This window comes from Miscanthus floridulus, chromosome 3, assembly GCF_019320115.1.
Source record: "Miscanthus floridulus cultivar M001 chromosome 3, ASM1932011v1, whole genome shotgun sequence".
NCBI classification, from domain to species: domain Eukaryota; kingdom Viridiplantae; phylum Streptophyta; class Magnoliopsida; order Poales; family Poaceae; genus Miscanthus; species Miscanthus floridulus.
The window spans coordinates 142,767,021-142,777,738 of NC_089582.1; the positions used below are offsets into that span (position 1 = coordinate 142,767,021).

General features: G+C 41.3%; 1 pseudogene; it reads right to left on the bottom strand.

Annotated features, from left to right (window-relative positions):
* Nucleotides 1–9,046: 9,046 nt before the first annotated feature.
* Nucleotides 9,047–10,137, bottom strand: LOC136544591 (peroxidase 2-like; annotated as a pseudogene).
* Between the last annotated feature and the right edge of the window lie 581 nt (nucleotides 10,138–10,718).

Below are 10,718 nucleotides of genomic sequence, written 5' to 3' on the forward strand. Positions count from 1 at the left end.
TTTCACAAGTGTGTGATATAGTTTTAGAAAGTCTATAAGAGATAAGGAAAATTGTGACTAGTGTTTGATAAAAATTTCTCAAATGGGAAAATGAGCTATGTAACAATTGTAGATCTTGCTGAGATGATCAAACTTGGTATTCAGAGTTTTTTCATCTGAGGTCATCTAGTGTCTCATTTGAGCAAGTTTGACCAAGTCAAATTTGGTCAAATGAAAAAACAACACTTTGACCCTAGTATTATGGACTCTAAATGACTTCAAATTGAAAAGTTTTGAATACCAAGTTTGTTAAACTCAAAAAGATCTGCAATTGTTGTTTTGGTCAACTTTCCATTTGAGAAAGTTTGGACGGTTCAAATTTGTGATTTTTAAATTTCGATGCCTACAAACTAGTTTTCGGAACCCTAGATTGTCTAAAATTGAAAAGTTTTGAATACCAAGTTTGTTCATATCATCAATATCTACAATCCTTATATAGACCATTTTTTCATTTGAGAAAGCTTGAACAAAATGTAATTCAATTTTCACAAGTGTGTGACATAGTTTTAGAAAGTCTATAAGAGATAAGGAAAATTGTGACTAGTGTTTGATAAAAATTTCTCAAATAGGAAAATGAGCTATGTAACAATTGTAGATCTTGCTGAGATGATCAAACTTGGTATTCAGAGTTTTTTCATCTGAGGTCATTTAGTGTCTCATTTGAGCAAGTTTGGACTCTAAATGACTTCAAATTGAAAAGTTTTGAATACCAAGTTTGTTAATTTTGGTCGAATTGAAAAAACAACAATCCTTATATAGGCCATTTTTTCATTTGAAAAAGTTGTACAACAAAAAATACTATATTTTCTTTATTTTTATAGGTTTAACAAAAATTTCCTGTCAATTTTGGTCAAAAACCGAGAAAAAATTGAAACATTGACGTTACAATAATGTGATAATAAATTTCCTATCGAATAATATTAGTTTTATTAATTTTAAGTTACAAATATATTTTTGCATTAACAAAATACTTAGTATTAGTAACATTTATATTCTATATTCATAAAAGAAATTAAAAACTATAGGTTACAAAATTTTCCTATTTACAATAAATAATTAGTTAATCAATAGAATTTTTTAAAATAAATATTGCAAAGTATTGAAGTTGCTATGGAATTAATTGATTAACCTAGTATTAAACAAAATCAAAATCCCAGGTCTTTCCAATTACGCTGGCGGGTTGCCAAAATTTTCAGGCCTTCAGTCCCGGCCCAGACCAAGAACCGGGACTAAAGGGTGAGCGGCAATTTCGGTGCCCGCCCAAAATACTTTTAGTCCCGGCTAGTAACACCAACCGGGACTAAAAACCCTTTAGTCCCGGCTTGTAAGGCGAGCCGGGACTAAAGGGTTGGGCCTTTAGTCCCGGCTGGTAATACCAGCTGGGACTAAAGGGTTTTTAGTCCCGGTTGGTGTTACCAGCCGGGACTAAAGGGTCCCGGCCTATATATATCGAACGGTTTCATCTTCTACCTTTCGATCTACACGTCGATCATCGCCGCCGCCACCGCCATCTTCGATCTCGCCTCCGTCGCCCCAGCCCCGCCCGGCCGTACGTCGAGCTCGTCTCTGCCGCGCCGCCGTCGTCTTCTACCCCCGCCCGGCCGCGCCATCCGCCCGGCCGCATCCCGTCTCTGCCCGCACCCGAGCCCCCTCCGTCGACCGCTTCCCGCGCGCCCGACGGCCTCGTCGTCGAGCCCCGCCGTCTCCGCCGTACGTCGTCCTCGCGCGAGGTGCTCAGCTCGGCCCCGCGCGTGGCCGGCCAGCACGCCCTGCCGGCCCGCGCCATCCGCCTCGATCCCCAGCCTGCTAGAGCTAGCTTGCTCTCGGCCGGCCAATATTAGATTAAAATGTTAGATTTAATTAGTAGTTTTTGATATATGTTAGATTTAAATGTATTAATTTTAATTAGTACTTTATTTAGATAGTTTTTTTAGATAGTTTTTTATTATAGTATTTGATATATGTTAGATTAAAATGTATTAAATTTTAATTAGTACTTTATTTAGATAGTTTTTTTTAGATAGTTTTTTATTATAGTTTTTGATATATGTTAGATTAAAATGTATTATCTATTACTAGTTTATCTAATTTCATGTTAGATTTATTTAATTGGATTTAGTAATTATATATTCTATCTCTATATATATATATATCTAGAGAGAGATTCTATATGTATACATATGGTACTTAATTAATTATTTCTATATGTATATATACATGTACTTATTTTTATGTGTTGAGAGAGAGAGAAAATTGTATCTAGAGAGACATTCTATGTGTTATCACATGCATATCTAGAGATATAGACATATGCGCACTTATTTCTATGTGTTGAGAGAGAGAAAATATATTGTATCATTCTATGTGTATATATATACATGTACTTATTTCCATATTTTTGGATCGAAAGTGTTTTTGATTCGATTCCAAAGCCTATACCTTATTATTGTTTATCCTTATGAAATATTATGTGTTATTATATTTAATTGGATTTAGTAATTCTATATGTGTTATCACATGTACTTATGTTATGTACCATAATAATTCTATCTATGTGTTATCTTGAAGATACAAATGGCTGCTCCGGATGATAACTTGAGTGATGACATAATGGCGGATATTATCAACGCCGGCACCAATGTGGATGTAGATGACACGAGTCAGTACTTTGCTGATTATGAGGATATCCTGAATATGCCGGTGGTTGAAGATCAACAAATTGTCGCGCAAGAAAATACTGGCGAGGTATATTCGATTATCTATCATCTCTTATAGATGCATGCGTACGTATATTTGTTGTTAATCGTTGTGTTTCTACTCATGTAGCCGGTCTCTGGATCTACATCAACCACCGACAAAAGTAGGAAAGTCCGAGGGCCAAAAAAGCCATTAGAGGGCCGTTTCATAATATCAGAATTCGACATCGACACCGGCAAACCATTAGGACCACATGCTCAGACATATGTCAATCAATGTGGGTTCATTGTAAGGGATAGGATCCCAGTTAGTGCTCGTGAATGGAAGCAGAAGATATCCGCTCCTAATGTTAGTTTTGTATCTGATCGTGATAAGAACCTAGCTTGGAGAGATATCACTCAGCATTTCACATTACAAGCAGATGATGCTTTGAAGGAGCTAGTGAGGGATTGGACAATGAAGAAGATGGCAACATTGTTCCAGAGTTGGAAGAAGACATTGTATAAAAAGTTTATCTTGAAGAATGCTACGCTGAATTTCAATGCTAAGGCGTTTGTCAAGTTGGAGTCCCATTGGGATGCCTTCGTAGAATACAAGACATCTCAAGATAGTGAGGAACGTGTGATGAGGAATCGGCAGAATGCCCGACAGAAGCAATACCATCATCGCATGGGATCAGGTGGTTATAGGAGTGCTATTCCCAAGTGGCAGAACCTAGAAGCAGAGATTACTGCCAAGGGAATCATACCTGAAACAATAGAAAAGAACTGGCCTCAACGCGCGAAGAATTGGTTCTACGCTCATGGGGGAAGCCTAGACCCAGACACTGGCAAGCTAATTTTCGGCCAAAAAATTGAGAGAGCAACACAGAGACTAGCTCGTGCTAGGGAAGAAGCTGATAGTGGTGTTTTCAAGCCCAACAGAGAGAAGGATGAATTGACATATGCCCTAGAGAATCCCGAACACGGTGGTCGAACAAGAGGCTATGGGGCGGTTCCGTGGCTACACGCATTCCCAGCAGATAAGGATACCTACAAAAGCCGCCAGAGAAAGAAGGATGAGGAGGCAGAACGAATTCGTGCATTGGAGCAATTTGTTGATGAGTCACGACAAGCATTGCTTGAATCACGTGAACGAGAAAAATCTCTTGAGGCAAGAATGCAGGAGGAGATCAAGAGGCAAGTGCAGCTAGCAATGAGTCAAATGCAATCGCAATCAACGCCGGGAGTCACCATTAGCCCCGTTGGTCAGATGAAAAGTAGTTGTGCTTCTACGGAGCTGCCAGTTATTCAAGACGACGCTGGGTTGCGCTTCCCTGTTGATGACATTACCGAGCCTCTAACAAAATGTGAGCTGCACATTCCAGATGGTAATGCATCAATCATGGTGGCTGTCGGGGTTGTATCTCCAATAGACCGAACGAAGACACCAAGAATCCATGGGTCAGTTATTCAACCTGGATATGCTAGCGTCTCGGTCGATAGAGTGCTCAAAGGTTACAGCAATGTTCCTCTTGACATTGAAGGCGGTGATGGGGAGAAGACACTAGGAGAAACAGAGAAGACATTTATTCAATGGCGCAAACGCTTCATCATCATTCCTGGGGCGCCACCGCTTCCCCTACCTCACCCTAGGTACGAATGAAAGTGAATGAAATATTATTTTCCATTAATTTTCTATTGGCTTCAAAAATAATTGACACACAAATTGTTTTTATAGCAGGGTCTCTCCCCAGCCTAGCCTAATCATTCATTCCCCATCTCATCACAGCGTCGCGGGGGGCGAGACGACTTCATCCCCACGGCGATCGCCAACTCCTACACCGGCCCCATTGCCTCCACAACGATCTCCAACTCCTACACCAGCCCCACCGCCTCCACAACGATCTCCAACGTCTCCACGCCGGTCTCCACCAACACCGGCCTCATCGCCTCCACGCCGATCTCCAACATCGCCCCCACCCCCTCCACAGCGACGCACTACAAAGACGTCTAAGGTCCCGGCGGCAAAGAAGACCCCAAGAAAAAGAGTTATTTCTCAAGAAATACTTCCTGAAAAGACTGATGAGCAAATAGCAGCTGAAGAAGACAAAAAAGTAAAAGATTTTTTTATAGATATCAAAAACAAGAGTCAAGCAAAGCTTAAGGAGAAGCCGTACTTTTACATACCACGAGATGTGCTGAGGCAGAAGGTCGATGCTCACAAGAAAAAGATGATTGAACTTCGTAAGCCTTCGCCACTATCAGACTATGACCGCTCCCTCGTGAAGTCACATGATGCAGATAAGAAAAGGAAAAGAGCATCAGGGAAGGATGTCCCACAGCTCGGACAACAGAAGCAACCAATGCAAAATCTTGTTGTTGCTAATGAATATGGTTCCAACATAGAAGTCTATCGACCAGACAACTCTGGAGAAGTGTCGGTTCAAGCCCTTAATGCTTTTTTTAAAGATACTGGTTTAACCTTGGATCAATTGACGGGCAAAGCTCCAATCCAGAACCTAGAAGTTGATACCTGGAAGACTTATAAATATGGCAAAAGTCTGTACAACCCTGCGGCTCTGAATGAATTGGGTACGCAAATGTACTTGCTCAACAAGTGGTACATGCAGGCGTGTGGCAGGGGTGAGCAGTGGATCTTTGTCAGATTTAGAGACCATCATCACTTCCGTGGCGATGACATCTTACATATTAGTTTCGAAGAATTGCATCAACTATTCCACTTGGATGCTCTGGACAAATCAATCATGAGCTCCTTTTGTTTGTAAGTGATTCTTACTTTTATTTAATAAACTCACTTCCATGCGTACGTGTATATAATTATCCTCACATGTAACTTATATTTATATATAGATTCCAGATGTCAGAGCTCCAAAGAATACAAGACACCAGTGTTGGCTTCATTGATCCTTATATCGTATTCAAAACCGATATTATTGTCAAGGACCACTGGGTATCTGAAGCACAGACGAATATCATGAAGTTCTTCGTGAAGCAGCACGACAAGACAACAATACTTTTCCCGTACAACTTTGAGTAAGTGTTAATAATAATGTAGTCTACACATTTTATGTAATATCAATACAACTTATATGCATGTACGTGTGTGTATAAACCAATGCAGTTTTCACTGGATACTCATTGTCATTGAGTTAAACTCAAGTCGGTTACTAATCTTTGACTCGTTGAGAAAAGAACGGGCACTATACCAAGATATGATAGACATTATCCAGGGGTAATTTCGATCTCTCGCGCACAACTATTATTGAATAGACTTTGCCATAATTTATTAATGATCGTACATTATTGGTCGCACAGGGTTTGGAAAGAGTTTATTCGGCAACATCGCAAGGATTGCAAGGCACCACTTAATGTAGTTGAAATACCAGTAAGTTGTACTATATACACTTCCCCACGTGTTTAATTACTATATCGTACTTCAATTTACGTGTGAGATGATGAGAATAATCTTCTTCTCGTACAGTGGTGTTTGCGGCAGGAACCAGGTAATAACTTGTGTGGATACTACGTTTGTGAATTTATCACTGCGCACATAAGAAGAACTCCTGAAGATGTCCTCAGAGTACGTATATATCAATTTTTATTTATTTTTAAATGAATATATATACATATATGTGTATTAATACTTTTCCTTTTATTTCAAATGCAAGACTGAATGGTTGAAACGAAGGGTCATGCAAAAAGACCATCTGAAAGCAGTTCAAGAGTCAATAGCAGGATATCTTCTAGAAAAAGTGCTAAATCCCAACGGCGAGTTCTACTTTGATCTTAAGGAATAAATGATGTAAATTAAATGTTTATTGATATCGTTATTTTTTAGAACAAGATTATGAAAGTGTTGTATATATACATATATATATATATCTATAATATATATAGTTTCATACTTTATTCGAATATAATAATGCTCAAGATGAGAATTAGATGTAATTATATGCATGCGTGTATTTATATTAGCAACGTAGAATACGTACATAAAAACATATTATATATTAAACAAATACGTGTAACTGAACTGAAAACAAATTAAACAAAAAAAAAAGAAAAAGAAAAGGAACCTTTAGTCCCGGTTGGGGTTACCAACCGGGACTAAAGGGTGAACCATTAGTCCCGGTTGGTAACCCCAACCGGGACTAAAGGGTGCGCCAGGTTCGCTCGGCTGGAGGGTCTTTAGTCCCGGTTGGTGTTACCAACCGGGACTAAAGGTCCCTCTTTAATCCCGGCTCGATGACCCGGGACTGAAGGTTCCACCTTTAGTCCCGGGATCGTTGTCCTGGCGCGGTAACCGGGACTAAAGGCTGTTACCGCCCGGGACAACAGGTCCATTCTGTAGTAGTGCAATCTTAAAAGCAGCTATTGTTGTTGTCTTGGGATGTAAAGGCTTGGGTGCTACAATTTACTCTTCTTTTGCTCACAAGATATATTTGGAAAGAGAAAACATTATTATTAAACATATATAACTTTAGTTATCTTGGCAGCTAGTGATACTGTTGACTAATCATTCCTAGCCATAAAAAATGGTAATGTGCCTGCGTCGGAGAAGGTTATGCCTGCAATAGATCATAACTAAATTCAGCTAAATTCAAATGGTAAATATTAAGGGGCAAACAAAGATAAGATGTTGAACAAGTGTTGGCCTAAAGTTAGGAGTTATTAAAATCAAAACAGAGGCAAGCCTTCTAAGACAAGTAGAAGGGCTTTTAATATTCTGAGCAGATCAACATACCATAATGCATGGATCGGAAATGACAATGTTGTTCATAACATATATTTGTGTCAGTCATGTAAGCAATTTTCATACACACTCCACAATCTCCAAGTTTCATATAGTTTATGTAAAACTGAAATGGGCAGTGATAGTCATAGACATGGTTGTTTAAGATTGCAAGCTCATGCCCTGATTTCAACATGTGGCAATAAACCTTTGGTTGATCTATTTTTGCAAATATTATAGTTCATGTCAATGGAGATTGAGAGCATGAATACATGAGAGTACATGATAAAAATAATTTGAAATGTGACATGGATATATATGGATAAACTAAACTGTTACAACATGTATTAAAATCAGCTTATTTTACTAAACTTTTCTTTTCTTTTGAAACAAGCAGGCAACCTGATTGTTGTTATCGCTTTTAAAGTATATGGGCTACTGCCTTCTCCCTATTGTTCTGTTCCTAAAGCAATGCTTACATTGTGATAGAGCACAAGAGATGCACATGCAGTCACCAGGGAGAGGGGCAAGAAAATAATGAGCATTTCTTCTTATAAGTTATATCAGAAAATCAAAGTATGTGTTCAATCCAAAGTATACATTGAGAAAAGTCTTGCTAAGAGAAGGGCTCTAATTTAAAGTGATCCAAATGACAAAATATTAATCCAATGAGACCTTTAATCAAATAACTTTTTTAGAATGCAACACAAAACAACGAATACTTATCAGACTTTTTTAGCACACAACACAAAGCAATGAATACTTATCAGATTTGGCATACAATAATCATACATAGAAAATGGTATATATCTTCAGGGTTCATATATCCGTTTTGGTTATCCATGGAAATAGAACAATTTTGTGATCCAGAATTCCATGCAATTCACTTAAGCCGGAATTCTTTGTAACAAACTAGCACATCTACTATGGAAATGATTTCCAGGGACGGTCAAAACGGTTTTCAGGGGTGATTTCTAAAATTGACGCTACTCCATAGATCGTAAAGATGTGGGCTCTGTAGTGTCATGCTTCAACACGTCGCTAGAAAACTATTTATATATGGTTCGTTTCATTAAGCAAAACCCTTTAGAAATAAATTTCAAGGGCCACTTGTGTTAAGAAAATTGCTTTTTAAAACTGATTTTCAAATGCGGTTGTCTTTAGCAACCACCCTTAGAAGGCTAGAAATCCATTTTCAGCGGTAGACCTATAACCCTACCTATCCTTGGACTATATAAGGAGGAAAACCGACTTGTGTAAACCAATCAGGCTGTGACTCTATCTGTAACCTTAACTAGACTATATAAGGAGCGGTAAGGGATCTCTAATAGGTAACATCTTAGACACAGCAAACACACCTATATCGACCAGATCAACACCCTTATAACCCTATATATATGGTGCACAAGCAATAAAACTCTCCACACACATCTGTCTCCCGTGTGCAATTAACCCCTTTGATCTAATGTGCGTGATGCATTGATCAATGTATGTAGAAGTTAATTAGATTAATTATTTTCCATCATGTGAGGCATCAGAGTTTGATGAAGAGGCACTAGCCCGACCGGTCATCGGATCATGGTTTGCTATTGACCACGTGGCACCTCTTCCTGATTTCCCCGATGGTGTCCGTCTTGATCTCGATGTGGCCCATCTTCACCATGACTTCCGTGAACTTGTCCTGCCACAACCATGGAAAGATCGCGTAGACACGCACCAGGTTGTTGGCCATGTCGTACGAGGTGAGCGTAGCGTCGGACGTGAAGAGAACCTTGCGGTCCAGCATGTTCTGGTAGTACTGGTTATCTAGGTCGTCGGGGGTCTTGTAGTCTTGCATCACCGTGTTGTTAGTGCCATTGGCCGACGCGCAGCTCGCCTATAGCTTGGTGGCGAATGCCGGGTCCATGTCCAAGGTGTTGCTGGGCGGGAGGCGGTCAAGGATGAGCAGTGGGAGCGGCCGATGCTGTGTGCGCCAGAGAGCGTGACCATGTTGAAGGCGTCGAGCCCCTTGTTGGCGAACATCTTCTAGAGTTGCTGGAGGCCTACGAACGATGGGAGTAGGTTAGGCAGGGTCTCGCTGGCGAGGGACATGTTCCTGTTGTTGGGCGAGCGGGCATGTCGAAGCTAATGCGGCAGCCGCTGAGGAAGTAGGACGCGTCGTGGGCGGCGAAGGCGACGATGTTCGCGCATGAGACCTTGTCGGGGCATGCCTTCTCGAGCTCGTCTTTCGCCGCGTTGATCACCTCGTAGCTGCGCAGGCTCGGGAAGTTGGGTATGCTGAACCTCTCCGGCTGCTGGTTGGTGCTGGTCGGGTCGAGCAGAACGGAGGCATCTTAACCCTAAACCCATCATGCATTATAGTGCATGTATGTTGTCATCAGCTACTAATATATATAATACATAGTAGTGATTGCACTGAATGCGAATGGAAAGCGTGATCGAGGTCTTAATAAGACTTACACGGATGAAGCAGTCGTGGAAGAAAAGGCGGATGGGCCCTGCTTTGATGCCGTCATCGAAGCCACTAACATGCTTCCTCACGATGGCCTCCACATCAACGGAACGGTCGCACTTGTTCTCGTAGTATCCAACCTTGAGCTTCTTCCTAGCATCATCTGAGCTGGGCGGAGGCAGGGACGGCGGCGGCGGCGGTGGGCTTGGGCTCATCGGAGGATAGGTGAGCGTGGCCGTGGGTGGCGGCGGGCTTTGGCTCGTTGGCGGATAGGTGGGTGTGGTCGGCGGCAGGATTAGGCTCATCGGAGGATAGGTGGGCGTGGGCAACGGTGGGCTTGGCTTTGTCTTCGGAGGATACACTACCAGAAATAGTGGCTTTATCGTGTGCCACAGGCACTCGGCAAAGCCAACAAAACACTCGGCAAAGGCTTTGCCGAGTGTAACAATCGGCAAATAGCACACGACATCTACAGTGCCGGTAAACGTCTCTTTGCCGAGTGTTTTATATCAGGCACTCGGCAAATACTTTGCCGAGAGCTGAAATCGACGCTCGATGAAAAAAAGTAACGCGACAGCGCGGAGACGGTCACGGCGCGTTTGCCGAGTGTCCCAGACCTAACACTCGGCAAACCTGCCTTCTTTGTCGAGTGTCAAATCCCAGGTACTCAGCAAACTTGCCTTCTTTGTCGAGTGTCAAATACTGGACACTCGGCAAAGACTGGCCCATAACGTATAAATGTTAGCTTCTTTGCCGAGTATCACTGCGCAGACACTCGGCAAAGAAGTTATTTTAG